General features: G+C 28.8%; 1 long non-coding RNA gene across 4 annotated transcripts; it reads right to left on the bottom strand.

Annotated features, from left to right (window-relative positions):
* Positions 1-17,950: 17,950 nt before the first annotated feature.
* LOC145124150 (uncharacterized) lies at positions 17,951-23,883 on the bottom strand. 4 transcript variants are annotated; one of them, XR_013715514.1, is made up of 11 exons: positions 23,068-23,696; positions 22,842-22,983; positions 22,679-22,742; positions 22,215-22,265; positions 21,878-21,953; positions 20,592-20,633; positions 20,444-20,492; positions 20,304-20,374; positions 20,127-20,225; positions 19,254-20,046; positions 17,951-18,538 (listed from the first exon to the last, which is right to left on the bottom strand). It is a non-coding gene; the product is annotated as an uncharacterized LOC145124150 (long non-coding RNA). The 4 variants fall into 4 exon arrangements; XR_013715512.1 differs by lacking the exon at positions 23,068-23,696 and adding an exon at positions 23,703-23,883 and having other exon boundaries at positions 19,254-20,225; XR_013715511.1 differs by having other exon boundaries at positions 19,254-20,225.
* Positions 23,884-24,364: the final 481 nt, after the last annotated feature.

Here is a 24,364-nt window from a genome sequence, read left to right as displayed (position 1 = left end):
CGAAAGAATTATAAATGATCAAATTTCTCAAAAATGGAATACTCAAATAACTTTAGTAAAGGATAATTTTAAAATGGATATTACTGCTCTAATTGATAGTGGTGCTGATATGAACTGTATACAAGAAGGTATATTTCCCACTCAATTTTATGAAAAAACTTCTTCTAGGCTTACTGGAGCTAAAGGAACCAGTTTAAAAATAAATTATAAAGTTTCCGATGTTCATATTTGTAACAATCAAGATTATTGTTATAAAACTCATTTAATTTTAGTAAAAAATCTTACTTCTCCTTTAATTTTAGGAACACCTTTTATTACTAAATTATATCCTTTTATGGTTCAAGATGATGGAATTATTACTAAAGTTTTTGGAAAAGAAATTATGTTTAAATTTTATGAACCTCCGTCTTATTCAACTATTAATATTCTTAATTATAAAACAAAACAAGCAAATTACCTTATCAATGAAATTAATGATTTTCGTATACATAATCAATTACAAGATAAGTATATTCAAGACAAAATTATAGCTTTAAAACAAAAGTTTGAAAATAATGTTTGCTCAAATATTCCAAACGCCTTTTGGAACAGAAAACAACATATTGTCAAATTACCTTATATTAAAACTTTTAATGAAAAAGATATTCCTTCAAAATCAAGAGCTATTCATATGAATAATGAATTAGAAGCTCATTGTAAAAAAGAAATTCAAGATTTATTGGACAAAAAATTAATTAGACCTTCTAAATCTCCTTGGTCTTGTTCAGCTTTCTATGTTATGAATGCTGCTGAATTAGAAAGAGGATCACCAAGATTAGTTATCAATTATAAACCTTTAAATAAAGTTTTAGATTGGATTAGATATCCTATTCCTAATAAAAGAGATTTATTGAAAAAACTTTATGATTCAAAAATATTTTCAAAATTCGATATGAAATCTGGTTTTTGGCAAATTCAAATTCATGAAGAAGATAAATACAAAACAAGTTTTAATGTTCCTTTTGGACATTATGAGTGGAACGTTATGCCCTTTGGTTTAAAGAATGCTCCTTCTGAATTTCAAAACGTTATGAATGATATTATCATTCCTATAAATAGTTTTTCAATTGTTTATATTGATGATGTTCTTATTTTTTCAAAATCTATTGATCAACATTTCAAACATTTAAATCAGTTTTATGATTTAATTTATAAAAATGGCTTAGCTGTTTCAGTTAAGAAAATGCATTTATTTCAAAATGAAATTAGATTTTTAGGACATAACATTGTTAATAATACTATTAAACCTATTATAAGAAGTTTAGAATTTTCTAATAAATTTCCTGATGAAATTATAGATAAAAAACAACTTCAACGGTTTCTAGGATGTTTAAATTATATTCATGATTTTTTCAAAGATTTAGGAACTCTTTGCAAACCTCTTTATAATAGATTAAAAAACAATCCAGAACCTTGGACTCAAGAACATACTAATATTGTTAAACTTATAAAACAAAAAATTCATTCTTTACCTTGTTTAAATTTACCACATCCTCATGCTAATATCATAGTCGAAACTGATGCTAGTGATATTGGATTTGGAGGTATTTTAAAACAAAAATTATCAAATTCCTCTGAAGAACAATTGGTTCGTTTTTATTCAGGTGCTTGGAATAATACTCAAAAGAATTATTCAACTGTTAAAAAGGAGATTTTAAGTATTGTTTTATGTATTACTAAATTTGAAGATGATTTATTTATGAAAAAGTTTTTATTAAGAATTGATTGTCAATCTGCAAAATCAATTTTAGAAAAGGATGTTAAAAATATTATTTCTAAACAAATTTTTGCTAGATGGCAAGCATTGTTGGGCAATTTTGATTTCGATATTGAATTTATAAAAGGAGAAAACAATTCATTACCAGATTTTCTTTCTCGTGAATTTTTGCAGGGAAAATGAGTTCATCGTCTTCCTCCAAGATTGAAGACAAGAAACCAGTTAATCAAAAGCTTGTTCCTTTCTCAAGTCAAAATCGTTTTTCCCCATTAACTCCAATTGCAAAAAATTCTCAACTTTATTCAAACATGCTACAATCAAAACTAGCTACTCCAAACATTTCTCCAGTTCAATCAATTAGCCCTTTTTCAAAACCTATTCCTTCTGAAACACAAATTTCAACAAATCCTAAACCTACAAATAAAGCCCCTTATGTTCTCAATCCAAATCTCTTGAAAATCCAAATACTTGAAGATTCTCAAATCCTTAAGCTTAATCAAGGTTTTCATGTTCTTACTGAACACCTCTTTGGTCGAGGAAAAACCTTTCATGAAAACTCTTACAAATCTCGAGAATATTATCAAACCATTTTACAAGAATCTAGATCTGTTCAGATTGATCACCGTTCTAATAATAAGGAAGGATCTGTTGATTTTAGCAAAGCCCGAATTCTTAAAATCATTTCTCCAGAAAATTGGTCATCCAATCTTTCCTTCGAAAAACCCCTTTATCAATTCCCTGCTTATCCAAGATATTCATATTATGATTACCAAGAAGCTTGGACTAAAGCATTTTTTCTTCGAAACTATTCTCATTCATGGTTCATTTTCTTTGATAAAAATTTCAACTGTGAATACCCCAGATGGTTTGTCAATTGGTATCGTTATATGGGACTTGTTCCTATTTGTTTACCCACTGAAATTCTCAAAGGATTTTCTAAATTCAAAGAACTATTTATTCAACAAATCCCAGAATTTGAATATTTGTTACAGTTCACCATGTTATTCAAAGTTCCATGGATCATGTCCTGGACATTCTCTTATCAAGAAGCAGCAGACTTAAATCCCCCTTGGCTCAATAGACAATTTCGTCTAAAATGGTGGGATAAAGTCACAATTTCTCAAGCAAACGAGCAGGCTGTTTTCAATCATTATCAATCAATGTATAATCAAAAGCCAGAAATTGAAGCGAATCTTATCAAGAGTCTATCTTCTCCAGATGCTAATCTTATTAGCAAAATTCGTGCCGCTGCAAATTCTTCCCCTGAAGATCTACAACAATTACTTCAAGAAATTCGCAATTCTCCAACTAATTCAGAAAATTCTCCCTCATCTGTCAAAAATAATTTTCAAGATGCTCAAGATCCTTTTGATGATCCATTTGCAGATTAATTAAATTTTTAATTTTGGTGTTATACCTTCAATGTAAGGTATTCTTTCATTTCGTATTTCACCCTCCACCCTTGGTGTCATCCCTTTTTAGGTATTTTGCAAAAATGTTTGTTATTCAAGGGGGGTAGTACTACGTGTTATCAAATTGTCTTAGTATTTATTCAACTGTTATCAAATTTATACACTGTGTGTGTTAGTATTTACTGTTATCAAATTTATACACTGTGTGAGTACATCAATTATCAAAAATATTATCAAATCCTCTGCAGAGATAAGATGTTAAATTATTACAAGAAAACAAACAACTTTTACAAAGATGAAAGAAGATGCTCCATTATCGCAAAAGAAGATTTTCCATTATCAAAAAATGACAAAATATGATGCCAATTTGTCAAAAGCTTTACAGTTTTGTCTGCCACATCTACACTCCGACAAATGCAAGTTGATTCAATAATTCTCAAGATTGATCCGGTAATCCTTCGGTTTCCCGTTTCAAGATATTTCAAGACTCCAAGACTCCTATATATTGAGGAGATATGTTTTAATTAGAATCATCTCTAGGTTCTCTAAAAATTTCTCTCATTAAATTTCTCTCTAATGTTTAGTTCATGTCTAAGAAAAGTGTTCTCCTATCTACTTCTAGATGTTCAAAATCTTTAGATTTTCAAATCATACTTGCTCCAGACGGATGCTCTGATTGTAATTTAAAAGAAGGTAATATATAGAAAATTTTATTCAATTGTTGTATTATCTCTATGGCAATCTCATTTCGAGTTATTCTAACTATTAATTCTACAAAGTTTGAAATTTTTGTTAAAATAATACTCGCATTTAATAATAATCAAGTTAATCAAATTCATGCTTGAAATATTTAAATAACTTTTGTTCTTTTATTATTCATCATGTCTGATTCAAAGATACAAGCTAATCGTCATTATTATTGTAATCAATTAAAAGCTTTACAAGTTCTAATCAGTAATCATAAGTTTATAAGCAAAGATAGAAAACAGTTTTATAAACTAATGTATGATTTTTATCATCAAAAAATATCTGAAACTACTAGTTAATTTGTTCCGCAAAGAATGGTATCAGAGCCTAGGTTCTATTTTTGATAGTTATGTATGATATTTCTGTTTGTTATTTGGTTAATTTTTGTTTGAAGAATTTTAAGAAAATTATGAGTTTTGTTAAGAATGATACAGAGACCAGACCAGTGATTGGTTGGATTAGCGTAAGACGTGCAAGTATGGTAAGTCGCGGAGCCGGACCACAATCATCGTTGGGCCGATGCCCTCTCTGTTCATCCTAAATAGAACAAGTAAGTTTTCTTATAAAATCTTTAAACTAAAATTAATCAAATATGAGTAGATTTTCACGCATATTATCTAAAAAATATGATACTGGTAAAAATATCATGAATAAAGAACAAGATTATGATGATAACCATATAAACTCTATTGAAGAAACTATTGATAATATAGAACAAAATTTAAATGATTGGACTATACCTAAAACAAATATAAATACAATTTATAGAATAGGGACTTTTGATTATTTTCAAAGTTACTCAATTAAAATGACTGAACAAACCCTATCCATTGGTCAAGACCAACAAAATATAAATTTGTTATCATCAAGATCTATTTTTGAACATAGACAAAAATATAAATTTCTTCATTTAGGTCTTGTTCAAATTGCTATCAAACCTATTTTTAGAATTGGTGTTGATGCTCCTGTTCTCTTAATATTAAGAGATAAAAGACATACAGATTTTCAAAATTCTATTTTAGCTATGGCAGAAACAAATATCGCAAATGGACCAATTTATTTTAATTGTTATCCAAATTTTTCTGTAGGATTATTTGACAAAAATATTTTAGACACTTTGGTTTTAACTGTTGAAACAAAGAATTTAGAATTTAAAAATAACTCTAAACCTTTAGCAATCATTTATCGTGTTTGTTATAAAACCATGACAACTACTTTAGAACCAAAAACCCGTTTGTCAAGTCCAAGAAATGAAACAATTATTTACGAAGCAAATACTAATCATACAAAAGTTCATATGCCTAAACGACTTAAATGGTCAGAAATTACTCAATCATGTAATTGGAATTTACAAAATGTTATTGAACCAAAATCTTTAGATTCTTCAAAACAAATTTCAAATATAATTGAGCATAATGATGGCTCAGTTGATATAAATTTTTCTTCTATAAATTTTTCATCATCTAGATTTTCTACTAATTCTATTCCTGAAATTGGTACTTCTAAATCTTCGTTTTCAAAATCAAAGTCTTTAAATTTAAAAACTGTTGACTTTTCTAGTTCTATTCCTAAACCTCTTTATCAAGAAGATCAAACTAGTGATACAAGTTTACCAAGTCCTACTAAATCTGATTTTATTAATGAACTTCAAAATTATAGACAACAATTATGAGTAATAAAGTTCAAATAAATTGTAATTCTTTAAACAGAAATAGAGTTACTGTTATTAAAAGATTAAGAAATTCAATAAAAATATTTAAAAAACTCTTACAAGAAAAGGTATTAGAATTAAAAAATATAAATTTAATAATTAATGATAAGGAACTATTAGAATTAGAACAAGAAATTAATAACATAAAAGCAGTATTAAAAACCTTTAATATACATCTTGATAATTATTTAACAAATTTATCTAAATATACGTGTTAATGAGTTCTAAAAGACAGATTAGTTGTTGTAATAATAATACTTTTTGGAATAATTTATTAAAGACTAGATGGCAAATTATTGCAAGCGTTTCTAAAGAAATAAATAGAATTAAACAACTTAAAGAAGACGAAGAAATTAAATTATCTAATATTGAAAAGGACACATATAATTATAATATTCAAAAGGAGATAATATATTGTTTATCAAAAATGATTAAAAATAAATATATTGTTATTAGTGCTCAACTTAGTATTATTAAAAATATATCTTTCAGAATAAATCAATCAACTTGTTAAAATGAATATTAATATTGATATTCATATTATGATTACCAAGAAGCTTGGACTAAAGCATTTTTTCTTCGAAACTATTCTCATTCATGGTTCATTTTCTTTGATAAAAATTTCAACTGTGAATACCCCAGATGGTTTGTCAATTGGTATCGTTATATGGGACTTGTTCCTATTTGTTTACCCACTGAAATTCTCAAAGGATTTTCTAAATTCAAAGAACTATTTATTCAACAAATCCCAGAATTTGAATATTTGTTACAGTTCACCATGTTATTCAAAGTTCCATGGATCATGTCCTGGACATTCTCTTATCAAGAAGCAGCAGACTTAAATCCCCCTTGGCTCAATAGACAATTTCGTCTAAAATGGTGGGATAAAGTCACAATTTCTCAAGCAAACGAGCAGGCTGTTTTCAATCATTATCAATCAATGTATAATCAAAAGCCAGAAATTGAAGCGAATCTTATCAAGAGTCTATCTTCTCCAGATGCTAATCTTATTAGCAAAATTCGTGCCGCTGCAAATTCTTCCCCTGAAGATCTACAACAATTACTTCAAGAAATTCGCAATTCTCCAACTAATTCAGAAAATTCTCCCTCATCTGTCAAAAATAATTTTCAAGATGCTCAAGATCCTTTTGATGATCCATTTGCAGATTAATTAAATTTTTAATTTTGGTGTTATACCTTCAATGTAAGGTATTCTTTCATTTCGTATTTCACCCTCCACCCTTGGTGTCATCCCTTTTTAGGTATTTTGCAAAAATGTTTGTTATTCAAGGGGGGTAGTACTACGTGTTATCAAATTGTCTTAGTATTTATTCAACTGTTATCAAATTTATACACTGTGTGTGTTAGTATTTACTGTTATCAAATTTATACACTGTGTGAGTACATCAATTATCAAAAATATTATCAAATCTTCTGCAGAGATAAGATGTTAAATTATTACAAGAAAACAAACAACTTTTACAAAGATGAAAGAAGATGCTCCATTATCGCAAAAGAAGATTTTCCATTATCAAAAAATGACAAAACACAGTGTATAAAGTTGATATCTGAAAATAATGTTTGCTCAAATATTAATATATATTACCTTCTTTTAAATTACAATCAGAGCATCCGTCTGGAGCAAGTATGATTTGAAAATCTAAAGATTTTGAACATCTAGAAGTAGATAGGAGAACACTTTTCTTAGACATGAAGTAAACATTAGAGAGAAATTTAATGAGAGAAATTTTTAGAGAACCTAGAGATGATTCTAATTAAAACATATCTCCTCAATATATAGGAGTCTTGGAGTCTTGAAATATCTTGAAACGGGAAACCGAAGGATTACCGGATCAATCTTGAGAATTATTGAATCAACTTGCATTTGTCGGAGTGTAGATGTGGCAGACAAAACTGTAAAGCTTTTGACAAATTGGCATCATATTTTGTCATTTTTTGATAATGGAAAATCTTCTTTTGCGATAATGGAGCATCTTCTTTCATCTTTGTAAAAGTTGTTTGTTTTCTTGTAATAATTTAACATCTTATCTCTGCAGAGGATTTGATAATATTTTTGATAATTGATGTACTCACACAGTGTATAAATTTGATAACAGTAAATACTAACACACACAGTGTATAAATTTGATAACAGTTGAATAAATACTAAGACAATTTGATAACACGTAGTACTACCCCCCTTGAATAACAAACATTTTTGCAAAATACCTAAAAAGGGATGACACCAAGGGTGGAGGGTGAAATACGAAATGAAAGAATACCTTACATTGAAGGTATAACACCAAAATTAAAAATTTAATTAATCTGCAAATGGATCATCAAAAGGATCTTGAGCATCTTGAAAATTATTTTTGACAGATGAGGGAGAATTTTCTGAATTAGTTGGAGAATTGCGAATTTCTTGAAGTAATTGTTGTAGATCTTCAGGGGAAGAATTTGCAGCGGCACGAATTTTGCTAATAAGATTAGCATCTGGAGAAGATAGACTCTTGATAAGATTCGCTTCAATTTCTGGCTTTTGATTATACATTGATTGATAATGATTGAAAACAGCCTGCTCGTTTGCTTGAGAAATTGTGACTTTATCCCACCATTTTAGACGAAATTGTCTATTGAGCCAAGGGGGATTTAAGTCTGCTGCTTCTTGATAAGAGAATGTCCAGGACATGATCCATGGAACTTTGAATAACATGGTGAACTGTAACAAATATTCAAATTCTGGGATTTGTTGAATAAATAGTTCTTTGAATTTAGAAAATCCTTTGAGAATTTCAGTGGGTAAACAAATAGGAACAAGTCCCATATAACGATACCAATTGACAAACCATCTGGGGTATTCACAGTTGAAATTTTTATCAAAGAAAATGAACCATGAATGAGAATAGTTTCGAAGAAAAAATGCTTTAGTCCAAGCTTCTTGGTAATCATAATATGAATATCTTGGATAAGCAGGGAATTGATAAAGGGGTTTTTCGAAGGAAAGATTGGATGACCAATTTTCTGGAGAAATGATTTTAAGAATTCGGGCTTTGCTAAAATCAACAGATCCTTCCTTATTATTAGAACGGTGATCAATCTGAACAGATCCAGATTCTTGTAAAATGGTTTGATAATATTCTCGAGATTTGTAAGAGTTTTCATGAAAGGTTTTTCCTCGACCAAAGAGGTGTTCAGTAAGAACATGAAAACCTTGATTAAGCTTAAGGATTTGAGAATCTTCAAGTATTTGGATTTTCAAGAGATTTGGATTGAGAACATAAGGGGCTTTATTTGTAGGTTTAGGATTTGTTGAAATTTGTGTTTCAGAAGGAATAGGTTTTGAAAAAGGGCTAATTGATTGAACTGGAGAAATGTTTGGAGTAGCTAGTTTTGATTGTAGCATGTTTGAATAAAGTTGAGAATTTTTTGCAATTGGAGTTAATGGGGAAAAACGATTTTGACTTGAGAAAGGAACAAGCTTTTGATTAACTGGTTTCTTGTCTTCAATCTTGGAGGAAGACGATGAACTCATTTTCCCTGCAAAAATTCACGAGAAAGAAAATCTGGTAATGAATTGTTTTCTCCTTTTATAAATTCAATATCGAAATCAAAATTGCCCAACAATGCTTGCCATCTAGCAAAAATTTGTTTAGAAATAATATTTTTAACATCCTTTTCTAAAATTGATTTTGCAGATTGACAATCAATTCTTAATAAAAACTTTTTCATAAATAAATCATCTTCAAATTTAGTAATACATAAAACAATACTTAAAATCTCCTTTTTAACAGTTGAATAATTCTTTTGAGTATTATTCCAAGCACCTGAATAAAAACGAACCAATTGTTCTTCAGAGGAATTTGATAATTTTTGTTTTAAAATACCTCCAAATCCAATATCACTAGCATCAGTTTCGACTATGATATTAGCATGAGGATGTGGTAAATTTAAACAAGGTAAAGAATGAATTTTTTGTTTTATAAGTTTAACAATATTAGTATGTTCTTGAGTCCAAGGTTCTGGATTGTTTTTTAATCTATTATAAAGAGGTTTGCAAAGAGTTCCTAAATCTTTGAAAAAATCATGAATATAATTTAAACATCCTAGAAACCGTTGAAGTTGTTTTTTATCTATAATTTCATCAGGAAATTTATTAGAAAATTCTAAACTTCTTATAATAGGTTTAATAGTATTATTAACAATGTTATGTCCTAAAAATCTAATTTCATTTTGAAATAAATGCATTTTCTTAACTGAAACAGCTAAGCCATTTTTATAAATTAAATCATAAAACTGATTTAAATGTTTGAAATGTTGATCAATAGATTTTGAAAAAATAAGAACATCATCAATATAAACAATTGAAAAACTATTTATAGGAATGATAATATCATTCATAACGTTTTGAAATTCAGAAGGAGCATTCTTTAAACCAAAGGGCATAACGTTCCACTCATAATGTCCAAAAGGAACATTAAAACTTGTTTTGTATTTATCTTCTTCATGAATTTGAATTTGCCAAAAACCAGATTTCATATCGAATTTTGAAAATATTTTTGAATCATAAAGTTTTTTCAATAAATCTCTTTTATTAGGAATAGGATATCTAATCCAATCTAAAACTTTATTTAAAGGTTTATAATTGATAACTAATCTTGGTGATCCTCTTTCTAATTCAGCAGCATTCATAACATAGAAAGCTGAACAAGACCAAGGAGATTTAGAAGGTCTAATTAATTTTTTGTCCAATAAATCTTGAATTTCTTTTTTACAATGAGCTTCTAATTCATTATTCATATGAATAGCTCTTGATTTTGAAGGAATATCTTTTTCATTAAAAGTTTTAATATAAGGTAATTTGACAATATGTTGTTTTCTGTTCCAAAAGGCGTTTGGAATATTTGAGCAAACATTATTTTCAAACTTTTGTTTTAAAGCTATAATTTTGTCTTGAATATACTTATCTTGTAATTGATTATGTATACGAAAATCATTAATTTCATTGATAAGGTAATTTGCTTGTTTTGTTTTATAATTAAGAATATTAATAGTTGAATAAGACGGAGGTTCATAAAATTTAAACATAATTTCTTTTCCAAAAACTTTAGTAATAATTCCATCATCTTGAACCATAAAAGGATATAATTTAGTAATAAAAGGTGTTCCTAAAATTAAAGGAGAAGTAAGATTTTTTACTAAAATTAAATGAGTTTTATAACAATAATCTTGATTGTTACAAATATGAACATCGGAAACTTTATAATTTATTTTTAAACTGGTTCCTTTAGCTCCAGTAAGCCTAGAAGAAGTTTTTTCATAAAATTGAGTGGGAAATATACCTTCTTGTATACAGTTCATATCAGCACCACTATCAATTAGAGCAGTAATATCCATTTTAAAATTATCCTTTACTAAAGTTATTTGAGTATTCCATTTTTGAGAAATTTGATCATTTATAATTCTTTCGATAACCTTTTCATCTTTATTATCATTATTTTGAGAATTAATAATATTTTTTCCCTTTTCAAGAGTTATAATTTTGCCTTTAATTTCTTTTATGTCTTGTTTAACTGATTTTAATTCTTCTTGAAGTTCTTGCATGGAAATGGGTTTTGTTTCAGAAAATCTTTCATATATGTCCTTTAAATTAAAAAATTTTGTATTATCTGAAACAGAATTTTCATTCTTGTTAAGCATTTGTTTTATTAACAGTTCTTGGATATTTTTATCTTTAATGGAATCTAAATTTTTTAAAAGATCTTTGTCATTGTTTGTAAGGACATTAATTGAATAATTACAATTACATTTTCCAACACATTCACATGTATCAGAATCTTCCGAACTTGAACTATTTTGCTCTAAAATGTTTAAATCATTTTCTTGAAAATCGGAAAAACTAGAATCAGAATTGGAATCAGAATTTAACATAATTTTTCTAATTTGTTCTTTTAATTCTTCCGAAATATTTAATTCATTAATTTTTGTTTTTGCATAACAATTATTAGCATTATGACCATTACGACCACATTTATGGCAAATAATAATGTCTTTTGATTTTCTTTTAGATTTTTTATTAGATTGTTTATAAGGGTTTTTGATGTTGAAAATTTATTTTTCTTATAATTCTTATAATTTTCTGTTTTATTATATTTCTTTTTCTTGAAATATTTTGAAGACTTTTTATTATATTTTTTGGTTTTTGAAGTAGACGGACCTGTTAATGGTTGATAACCATATTGTTGACAAAAATTTCCTAATTCATTTTTACTATTAATTCTATCATTTTTAAGTTTTTCTTTAAATCTAAGGTCAGCACAAATAGCTAATCCTTCCTTATTAATATAATTAATTAAATCTCCATAAGTTAGGTTTTGATAAGGAATTGTATTATTAAAATTTTCTCTTAATTTTTGTCTAATTCTTTCGGCAAAAAGTTTTGGAAGTCCAGCAATAAAACGTTCTTTCCAATAAGATTCTTTACAATCAGGTCTTGAAAAAACTTTAACGAGATAATTATCTTTGTACCATCTGAAATCAGTTAATTTTCTACAATGTAAGTTCATTAGAATTTCAGAAGTTCTTTCTTGAAAAGTAGTAGGATCTCCTACAAAGTTTTTGATTATAGCAAAAATTAAAGTATTAACCATATCATCTTCTTGAGTTTGAATAGGTAAATTATTTTCTTGTTTTATAACGGTTTTCTTGGCAGTTATTATAAAATTCTTTTCTTCTGGTGTAATATAGAAATCCCACCAACCTTTAAGAGTACCAGTAAACCCAGAAATAATAATATTAACAATTTGAAGTTGAGTATTATTGTGAGACTTGTAAGCATTAGCTGCCATGGTCATTTCTTGAACAATATTAAGAATTTGATGTTCAGAGTTACCATCGATATTCCATTCGTAAACAGAGGTACCATCGTAAGCTGAACGATCATATTGAAAAGCTCTTTCTTCAATTTGAACATCAGGAAGAGAAGGTCTATTCCAATAATTTTTAATAGTTGGTTTTGGATTATTACCAAAAGAATTAATCTTATTTAATCTTGAAAAATCATTTGTAAGCTGATTTATATCATCATTATCATTTATGAATTGTTGAGTAAGATTGTCTAAATTTAATTCACTTTCATTATTACTTTCGTCAGATTCGTCAAAAGAGTCATTATTTGTTTTTAACATATTTATAGATACGTTTTTTGAAATACGAAAATTAGTAAGTCTTTTTTCTAATTCATCAATTAAATCTTTATTTCCAAGATTAAAATTTCCATTTATTTGATGAGGAATAAAGCTGACATTACTAGAGCTTGCTATATTATTATAAAATTTTTTTGTTTCAATTTTATTTTCTTTTGATAACTGTAAATTTATAGTATTTTCTTCAATCCTACTTAGTTGATCTGAAATAGTTAAAAGAGTTTCATTCGAATAATTATTTTGATAAATAATATTTTGAAAACATTTTTCATTTGTTATCTGACTCGGAACTTTAACTAAAGGAGTTGCAATAAAATTATTATCAATAATGATTTCCTTTTTTGGCGGATATTCAGAAATAATTTCTTGATTAGTAATAACATCCTTGTATGTTTTTGAAGAAACAGGAAAAACAGTTTGCATTTTAAAAGGATAATCTATATTATGTTTAGGAACATAAATCAATTCGAACCATTGAAAAAACGGAGAGTGAATTTGATTTGATAAAACATAATCTTCCCAAAGACCAAAATGTAAAAATCTTATATAATATGAAAAGTTTTCTTCATGCCAAATTCTTTTTGTATTATTATAATCTTTATAATATTCTTCTTCTTTTAAATAATCAAAATTAACATATGAAGGTATTTTAGAAATATCTATATTAATATTCATTTTAACAAGTTGATTGATTTATTCTGAAAGATATATTTTTAATAATACTAAGTTGAGCACTAATAACAATATATTTATTTTTAATCATTTTTGATAAACAATATATTATCTCCTTTTGAATATTATAATTATATGTGTCCTTTTCAATATTAGATAATTTAATTTCTTCGTCTTCTTTAAGTTGTTTAATTCTATTTATTTCTTTAGAAACGCTTGCAATAATTTGTCATCTAGTCTTTAATAAATTATTCCAAAAAGTATTATTATTACAACAACTAATCTGTCTTTTAGAACTCATTAACACGTATATTTAGATAAATTTGTTAAATAATTATCAAGATGTATATTAAAGGTTTTTAATACTGCTTTTATGTTATTAATTTCTTGTTCTAATTCTAATAGTTCCTTATCATTAATTATTAAATTTATATTTTTTAATTCTAATACCTTTTCTTGTAAGAGTTTTTTAAATATTTTTATTGAATTTCTTAATCTTTTAATAGCAGTAACTCTATTTCTGTTTAAAGAATTACAATTTATTTGAACTTTATTACTCATAATTGTTGTCTATAATTTTGAAGTTCATTAATAAAATCAGATTTAGTAGGACTTGGTAAACTTGTATCACTAGTTTGATCTTCTTGATAAAGAGGTTTAGGAATAGAACTAGAATAGTCAACAGTTTTTAAATTTAAAGACTTTGATTTTGAAAACGAAGATTTAGAAGTACCAATTTCAGGAATAGAATTAGTAGAAAATCTAGATGATGAAAAATTTATAGAAGAAAAATTTATATCAACTGAGCCATCATTATGCTCAATTATATTTGAAATTTGTTTTGAAGAATCTAAAGATTTTGGTTCAATAACATTTTGTAAATTCCAATTACATGATTGAGTAATTTCTGACCATTTAAGTCGTTTAGGCATATGAACTTTTGTATGATTAGTATTTGCTTCGTAAATAATTGTTTCATTTCTTGGACTTGACAAACGGGTTTTTGGTTCTAAAGTAGTTGTCATGGTTTTATAACAAACACGATAAATGATTGCTAAAGGTTTAGAGTTATTTTTAAATTCTAAATTCTTTGTTTCAACAGTTAAAACCAAAGTGTCTAAAATATTTTTGTCAAATAATCCTACAGAAAAATTTGGATAACAATTAAAATAAATTGGTCCATTTGCGATATTTGTTTCTGTCATAGCTAAAATAGAATTTTGAAAATCTGTATGTCTTTTATCTCTTAATATTAAGAGAACAGGAGCATCAACACCAATTCTAAAAAGAGGTTTGATAGCAATTTGAACAAGACCTAAATGAAGAAATTTATATTTTTGTCTATGTTCAAAAATAGATCTTGATGATAACAAATTTATATTTTGTTGGTCTTGACCAATGGATAGGGTTTGTTCAGTCATTTTAATTGAGTAACTTTGAAAATAATCAAAAGTCCCTATTCTATAAATTGTATTTATATTTGTTTTAGGTATAGTCCAATCATTTAAATTTTGTTCTATATTATCAATAGTTTCTTCAATAGAGTTTATATGGTTATCATCATAATCTTGTTCTTTATTCATGATATTTTTACCAGTATCATATTTTTTAGATAATATGCGTGAAAATCTACTCATATTTGATTAATTTTAGTTTAAAGATTTTATAAGAAAACTTACTTGTTCTATTTAGGATGAACAGAGAGGGCATCGGCCCAACGATGATTGTGGTCCGGCTCCGCGACTTACCATACTTGCACGTCTTACGCTAATCCAACCAATCACTGGTCTGGTCTCTGTATCATTCTTAACAAAACTCATAATTTTCTTAAAATTCTTCAAACAAAAATTAACCAAATAACAAACAGAAATATCATACATAACTATCAAAAATAGAACCTAGGCTCTGATACCATTCTTTGCGGAACAAATTAACTAGTAGTTTCAGATATTTTTTGATGATAAAAATCATACATTAGTTTATAAAACTGTTTTCTATCTTTGCTTATAAACTTATGATTACTGATTAGAACTTGTAAAGCTTTTAATTGATTACAATAATAATGACGATTAGCTTGTATCTTTGAATCAGACATGATGAATAATAAAAGAACAAAAGTTATTTAAATATTTCAAGCATGAATTTGATTAACTTGATTATTATTAAATGCGAGTATTATTTTAACAAAAATTTCAAACTTTGTAGAATTAATAGTTAGAATAACTCGAAATGAGATTGTCATAGAGATAATACAACAATTGAATAAAATTTTCTATATATTACCTATATATATATATATATATATATATATATATATATATATATATATATATATATATAGGCTTAGGTTATTCTATTCAAAGTAATTATTGTGTTATTGTATGCATAAATGTGGGCCAATCAATTTTACTTATTTTAAGAAAGTGATTAATATATATTATTGAATTAAATATAATTGAAAAATATCATTTAAATTAATTACAAGGGTATTTTAGTCAATTAATATAGATTTAATAAAGGAAAATTGCATTTTTTAAGGAATCATAGATTCTATTAATTTTAAAAATCCGATTTTACGAATTATAATTCTTTAAATTCGGACATCCTGACAGAATATGTTTATGAGTATATTCAAAAATAAAAATATTCTTGAACCATAAATAATAAAAATATTCTTGAACCTATTTATTGATCATGACTTTAGAAACTTCTTGTAGAATAACAAATTCTTGAACAATCAATTGAAGAATAAAAAACAAAAAATACATTATTTCTTATAGAATACGGGTAACAATTGTTAAGAATTACATTTATTGTTAAAGAATAAAACTAAAAAAACTTTCAAAACGAGAAAGAAAACATCAAAATCTAACAACGATACTAATACAATCTAAAAGAATAATGTTGCTTAGAATCACTTTCAACTTTGTGGTCCGTTCTTCAAGCATCAACTTCTGTGAAAACAAAACTAAATTGTAGTTTAGATTCCAATAATGCATTAGCAAATGAAAAATAAAAAACTAAATTCCTCTGGGAAAATATGTGGACTTGTGAATTGCACCAAAACCAATACCCAAGAATTGTAGAACATGCATAAATTAGTGAGAAAATATCCATACTCCATTCCAACAGAATTAGAATTCATGATTCCATTCCAACAGAACTGGAATTCGTGATTCCATTCCAATAGAATTGGAATCTCACCAATATCATCCATTGAATCATCTACAGAAACAAATTGATTTTTATCATATAAGAAGAAGTAAATTTGATATGAAATTTCAAGATTCTAAATGTCTAGTCTTTCTATGCTAACTAATATGAGTATTAAGGCTTAACATTTACAGCTCCAACCAAGTAGAACTCAGTCTTTTTTCTAAGTTTCTATATGTCATTGTTGTTGTTTGTCATGAAGTAAATTACGATAATTCAGAGGAAGTGAAGGTAGAAGACAAACCAAGTGATTGGATCTTTGAGGTGAGCTTATCCAATTCGATTCAAATTGCATGAGAATCATCAGATCCGACTGCCACTCCATCAACGACTCTAATATGAGTGAAAGTTAGGGCAAAATGTTATCAAGCCAGGTGGCAGCGTCCCCAACTTCCACAGCTACCTCTCATTGTTCTTCACCCAACCAAATGTTACTACAACTTCAATCACATCATATATATATATATATATATATATATATATATATATATATATATATATATATATATATATATATTATTTACTTATTATTGCAATTGATGAATCAATCAAACACTTACCAGATTTTGCCACGAGTGATAAACCTGGCTGATGTTTTGCTTCCTCCATTCCTCCAAATCAAATACATTCATTCCATACGCCCATCCACACGCACGCGGATCGAAATTTTTAACAATCAGAGGATTTGAGAAGTTGAGGTATCAGAATTTTTAGCAATCAGAGGATTTGAGAAGTTGAGGTATCGAAATTTTTAGCAATCAGAGGATTTGAATATCTACATCCTTGGTTGCATCGCCAATGGAAATAGGAGGGCTATGGATACAATCTAAGACCCAAACCCAGAAACAAAAAACGTAGAACGGGAGTCGCTGAATCCACATAGGGGAGGAGGCTTGGGGCTCTTCGATAAAGCGATGATGATGGGGGTAGGGGTCTGCGTCGTTGCCTTGTTGCGACAGGGGGGCTACAAACGACACCAATAAGTCGTCGATTAGTGGAGGGGTAAAAATCGGGAGGGATGAGCTGCTGGTGATCTTGATTGAAGTAGGAGACACTTGTTGAGTCGGTGACCTGCTGGTGGCATGGTCGATCATTTGAGCACTGGATTCATGCATCAAGGTCGATCATTTAACCCTAGGGTTTTAAACTAAATTCCTAATTTAAAGGGATATTAAATGTTTTCAATATTTACTAAAAATAAAATTGTTCAAGTTTACTATTATACCCCTTAAACAAATTATTAATTATTTAATATTTTTTAAAAATTGATTGGCCCACATTGATTCATACAATAACACAATAATTACTTTAAACATTTGAACCTAGCTCTCTCTCTCTCTCTCTCTCTCTCTCTCTATATATATATATATATATATATATATATATATATATATATATATATATATATATATATATATATATATATATAAGTTGATGTTGTTGATTTGTCGGGTCAGCGCTTTGACGTTGTGGTTTGCCTCATGTCGCTCACGTTTCTTGCATGGTTTGTTGATCGTAAGCATCCGTCCTGCCATTGTTGTTTTTCTGATGTCAGCTTTTTGTTGACTAGAAAGGTAAACAACGGGCACCCTACACTCGTCGCAAATTCCTTGACAGCGCTGTTCGGCCCAATGCTTGGCGTCAGGCGGCCAAGTCTGCTGGCTGACAGCGTTTCTCTGGCGGGGCAGGTGCTGTCGTTTTGTGACGGTGTAAGTTGTGTTTACCATCATAAACACGTATTGTTGTTTATCGGGTTGTGTCGTACTGGGTGCACGTCCGGATGGCGCCAACTATTATGATATGTCTCCGACTTAGCTCTGTCTCTCTGAAGGATGGAATGAAGGATATAAATAAAGTTATTCATGAAACGCAATAGCTATTGACGAAGTAACATAAATAAAGTTATTCATGAAAAAATGACACAACACGAATACGACACAAATAAAGTTATTCATTATAAAATGAGGGTATAATCAATAGCTATTGACGAAGTAACATAAATAGTATTAATCAATTGCCAATTAAAATAAAATAAATAGGGTGGGCGCGGTGGGATTTATGTTAGAGGTGGGACTCAATTTTGGTGATATTTCTCTTACCCTCATTGTTTTCTATATATAATAATTGTTTTTTTTTAATAATTGGGAGGGGCTTAATATTAACTAGTAGGAATTAGCTGCGCCGTTGGCGCCGGGTTGGATCGAGTTTGCCTAAATGCTTTAAATGTTAACAGGGTAAGTTGCCAATAATAGCAGCATACTTTACTCTCGTTACCAATATGGGCAATGTGCTTTCTACAGAAAATACATTGTCTATATTAGTAAAAAGAATAAAATATTTTGCTATTTCCTGCTATTATCCCTAATTTATAATTACAAAGTAAAATATATAATGGAGGGTAAAATGGTAAATTTACATTGATTTAACGACAGAAAATAGATGGGAGTGAGTCTCAGGACCAAAAAGGTGAAAAAATCACACAACAGATATCAAAAAAGCAAAAACATTTCTTTGTGGACAAATCCAACAGAAACCACTACCTGTCCCACCTTTTCATGCAGTCCAACATGTTGTATCTTGTCCACTGTAACAAACAAAGAGAGCCTAAAAAGACCAATTTATCCTTGAAGAGAATTACCTGAACATTGTCAACATTATCTAATTTCAAAATATCAGCAACCTTCAACAAAATCTCTGCTTTGTCAATATCAGTATCCCCCATTGCGAGACATGTGGTAAATCCGTATGATATAAAAGAAACATGATTAAAGTATCAAGAGCCATACCAAATTATCCAACAAATTACTTATCAGTCAGTGTACAATTACAAAGATAGATCATGCAGCAGTAAACATTTATCTTATCCCGAGATTTAGGACCCTTTGTTGTATCACTTTTCTCATATGTTCCATCTTGAAGTAGTCAGAAAAGTAAATTTAGTTGCGACTCAGACTTGTAAGAAAGGGGTAGAAAAGTAAATTTTTATACCCTCTCTCCGGGAGGGAGTAAAGTTTAAAAAAATGATATAAGCCTTCACGTAATGCTAAAATTAATGCTATAAAATATAACGATGATGGTCATTTGTAAGTCTCTGTTAAAAAAAAACAGATGACAAAAGAAAAAAACTTACACAAGGATGGAATTGAATTCTTTCTATCCTCCCATGGAAATAATAAAATCCATCAAACAAAAAAACTGAATAATTTTATATTTGTTATTAGTTATGAATATATAGGCTTATTAAGAGATAAATACAGTAGTAGTTGTTATGACAGCCGGCAAGTTTCTGAATTGGAGTACAGGAGCCTCTAACATTGCTGACTTCTCAGTCACCTGGATCGGATAAATAAAAACAAAAGATTTAGTTTTCTTTTTAACATAAATAACATGTATTTAAGATATTTGATCAATACTTCCCCAAAGGAAATTACGATATTGCCCTCTGCGCCTTGTTCTCTAGCAAGGTCTTGTAAAAACCAAGTAGCACTTCCATTGTCTTCAATTTGGCAAACCTAAACCAATTACACAACCTTCAATAATAGATAATAGTTAAAAACTATTATATTAATAAATTATTCTATACAAATTACCAGAGATCCCCGACTGTTGAAAGGCGTAGGGGAGGCGGAGGTGAAGGGGTCAGGAAGAAACTTCTATTTGTCTGAAGGGTATGTTAGGAATTTGAGAAATAGATAAACATTAGCAGGCAAAAAAGTTAAGAAAAACTAACCTCGCAAGAAAGATCAAATCTGTTCAATATAATTAGCAGCCTTCAAAGCCTTCAAAGATCAAATTCGTTTCCCAAAGTTACTTTTTTTTGTTTTTTTCTCGAGTTAAATTTTTTAAACATCATTTATCCAGACAACATTTTGTATTACCTGCATTTGCACACGACCCCAAAACAGCATCCGCAACACCCTCTGTAAAGATTTTTAAAAAAAATGTCATCTTTTCAAAATGGAATGAACAATTCCATTCCTTTTTTGATTCCATCATAACAAAAAGATGGTGTACTTACTTATACATGTATCATGGTGTCTTATATGCAATAAAAAAATAAACAAATTCGAAAACATGATGGTTAGCTGCCAACAAAAGGCAAACCAGCCTATTAAGCGCAGCTAAGCTAATATGCGCTGATACCGGATCGTCTCTCTTGGAGAGAGGCGCAGAAGCTCCCCCTTTGACCCAGGAGGCTTTCCACTTTTTTGTTATTTTCCAGAAATTAAAAAAAATATTTTCTCCATAATAGCTATAATCTAAGATCTTACATAATTTAACATTTATATAAATGCAAACAATTTTCCAAAGTGAGAAATAAGTTTTTCTTTTACTATTTGGAATATATAGTATATATTTTAAATGACAAAAAACATTTTCAGGTGTTCATTCCATTCCATTCCATTCCTATGTGATCTCATTCGATCATACAAAATAGATTAGAATTTGCCTTATTTCGTATAAAAATCAAAGGGTAACCGGGTTAAATTTTCTAAGCATAAAAATCCATTGATTGTCTTTTAAAGTGGTATTTAAAAAGCTTGATTGTCTTTGTATCCATTATAGTAACATACTTAAACTTTGCTATCGATATACGCAATGTATTTTATTTGTTACATAATGTTATTTTTTATTAACGGGTTAATCTTTAAAAAAGATTGAACTTCAAATTTATTTTTTGTCTCAAAAAGACCTTCTATTTTTTTTTTCCCGAAAAAAACCTCAACTTCGTATTTTTATCCAAAAAAAAACCTTCAACCTTCTTAATGCTTCCGAATAAACCGTCAACTTTTTTAGTTTTTCTCAAAAAAACCCTCACATTTGACAATTTCAGACAATAAATAAAGGTTTAATCTGGAAAAAAAAAGAAAATATAAGTTTTTTTAGTTTAACCCTTTATTATTAGAATGTACTGTGGGTAAAAAATAAAAAGTAAACTACATTTGCATATATTACATTACTATTTTTTGCAATTTATAGAATATTTCCTACCTAACGATTTTGTTAAAAGTAATGAATCAAAACTTCAAAACAAAATATGGACAAATTAATTACCTTGTGAATTGAAAAGTCATTGTAACAGTTAAAAAATGTGGACAAATTTAACTGGTTTATGACGAATGTGGGAGAGGCATTCGTCATAAGCCTGAAGCAAAAGATTTACCAGGTTTGTGCACGTCCTAGCATGAAAGGTAATGAACGTTCCATGTCATGTATTCAGATGACAGGAGATGATATGCCTGTAAGAACACAGGAAAAATAATTAATTTTCATCAAACTTTTTATATAAAATGTATCCAAACCTGAAATTATAAAAGAAACACTAATATTCTTTCAAAAATAAAGCCTAATTCACAGAATCATAGTTTTAATAAAAACAATAACATCCATTTCTTTTAGTGCTCGACATAGGTCTACAAAAACCCCAAACCTAAGTTATATGAATATAATTTTGAGGTTATTGAATAAAAAGTAAAAAAGAAAATTAAAATGAAACTCACCTTCGCTTAAATCGAGTACTTGGTGGGCATCGCCTCAAACTTATTCAAATCCTATTAAACATGGCATTCCAAACGTAAAAAACAATATTGAAAAAAGAACATCAAAACAGAACACATGCTTTTCAACATACACAGTCAGGTGGGGTCAACCTTTGAAAAAAGTAAAGTGTTTAGTTTATTGTTTTATGCTAAAACTGATGTACACATCTGAAGTTAGTGCAAGATTCTTCAAACATTTGAACAAAACACCAGGTTATATAATGTGTTTAAGAGGGGATATGATGTCAACTATCCGTTTATACAAGATAATAAGACTGGTTAGTGGTGACCTGGCTTCATTCAATAATTTCCAATTTCCTAATATTTCCCAATTCCAAATCCACAAACAATTTCCTAATATCTATTGTTGAAAGCTACACAGGTACATAAAACAATGGTATATGTTAACATAATTGTACCATTACCTGTTTGTTTACATCTTTCATACCCTCTCTCCTGCATCCCAACATTAATGGGGCTATTTTATGTCTGGAAAAAAAAATCAAAGATATCAAAGTTAATAGACACCTCCTTCATCTTTCTTTTCAGTGAGTAAATGGAAAATCATAGACATTAATAAAACCTCACCAGAAACATGCCTGTAGGAATCTTGACCTGACATGGAGACCTTACAATTCTCTTCGGTGTTCAGCACCACAACCATGTCCTATTTTTTTGTTCCCGTCACCACACAACAACATAGGGGGACTCTGGCCACATCTACCTAACCCTAGTTTTTTAAAAGAGAAATTAAATAGCAATTCAATGATATTCTCAGATAAGCAATTAAAAGTTTGTGAAATTCACTATTTACAAAAGATAAACTGAGGAACATAAGCTATGCTGGTTTCTTCATGTTATTGAAAGTTTTTTGGTTGCCGTCGCCCTGATCATCTCTGTCGCATAAACCCAACAGAACACCGATGCTAACGAATATCAATCACCGGAAATTGGTCCTATGTGATTCCAAAGTAAAAAAGAAAAGAAAAAAACTTAGGGCTCAGAATAAAAATTCAGCGACTGGTGGGTAGCTGAGGAACATAAATCGGTGGTGGAAGAACCCAAGCTGATGAACTCTTGATCAGAAGAAGCATCGGAGGTCGATGTTCTCTACTTCTTCTTACTTTACCATAGTTAGAACCTGATCGTAGTCAATGATTTTAGGTCGCCGGCTCTTTGTCTCTCTCTCTCTCTCTCTCTCTCTCTCTCTCTCTCTCTCTCTCTCTCTGGGACTCTAAGACACAAATAGATTTTTGGGAGAAGAAGACGAATAGGGATTAGAGGGAAAAAGCTGGAAGGAGACGGACAATTGGTGCGAAGAAGAAGAAGGCAAAATCAAATAGCCGTTACAGTCAGGTGAACATAGCATCTCAGGAAGCAAAATTGAAAAGCAAAGAAGAACGAAGAGTAAAGAACAAACGGGAAAGAAATAAAGAAAGAGAAACGAACCGTATGGGTGGAGAATCGCGGCAACCGACTTGGAGGAAGAGAACATAAGCATCAGCCAAAGCACAAGTTACAGGGGCAAAATAAGAAAGAAGAAGACTTCAGTGCGCGGCAAAATAAGAAAGGGGCAAAATAAGAAAGAAGAAGAAGACTTCAGTGCGCGGCAAAATAAGAAAGAAGAAGACTTCAGTGGCCAAATAAGAAAGAGAAAGAACTTTATTGTAGCCAAGGTTTTAGGAATTGATAGTATATATAATTAACTTATGCATTGAAAGGTTACTCATGGACTCATTTTATTATTAGGTGTGGGCAACAAGGTGCAACATCAAGTTGTGCCACCTCACATGTCACATTAGCAAGTGGTGTTATAACACCAAGTGGGGAAATGAGCAACAAGATGTAACATCAACTTTTTGAAAATAAATATGTTTTATTTTTTATTTTTTTTCCGAAATTGGTTTTTTTTTTACTTTTTCGTTTTTTTTTTCTTTTTGCATTTTTTTAATCCCTAACATGAATATATTTTTTATAAAAAAATAAAATTTTAAAAACAAAAAAAAAAGACATAATATTTAAAATCTAAAATTACGATTACAATTAAAAAAAACATAATTTTCAACCTAATATTATAACTAAAATATCATTTAGATTACTACTAAAACCAC

The sequence above is a fragment of the Lactuca virosa genome, chromosome 7, assembly GCF_052849685.1.
Source record: "Lactuca virosa cultivar CGN04683 chromosome 7, Lactuca_virosa_CGN04683_v6, whole genome shotgun sequence".
Taxonomy (NCBI): Eukaryota; Viridiplantae; Streptophyta; class Magnoliopsida; order Asterales; family Asteraceae; genus Lactuca; species Lactuca virosa.
Note: the sequence above shows the minus strand (reverse complement) of the source record. Positions and strands in the feature narration are given on the sequence as shown.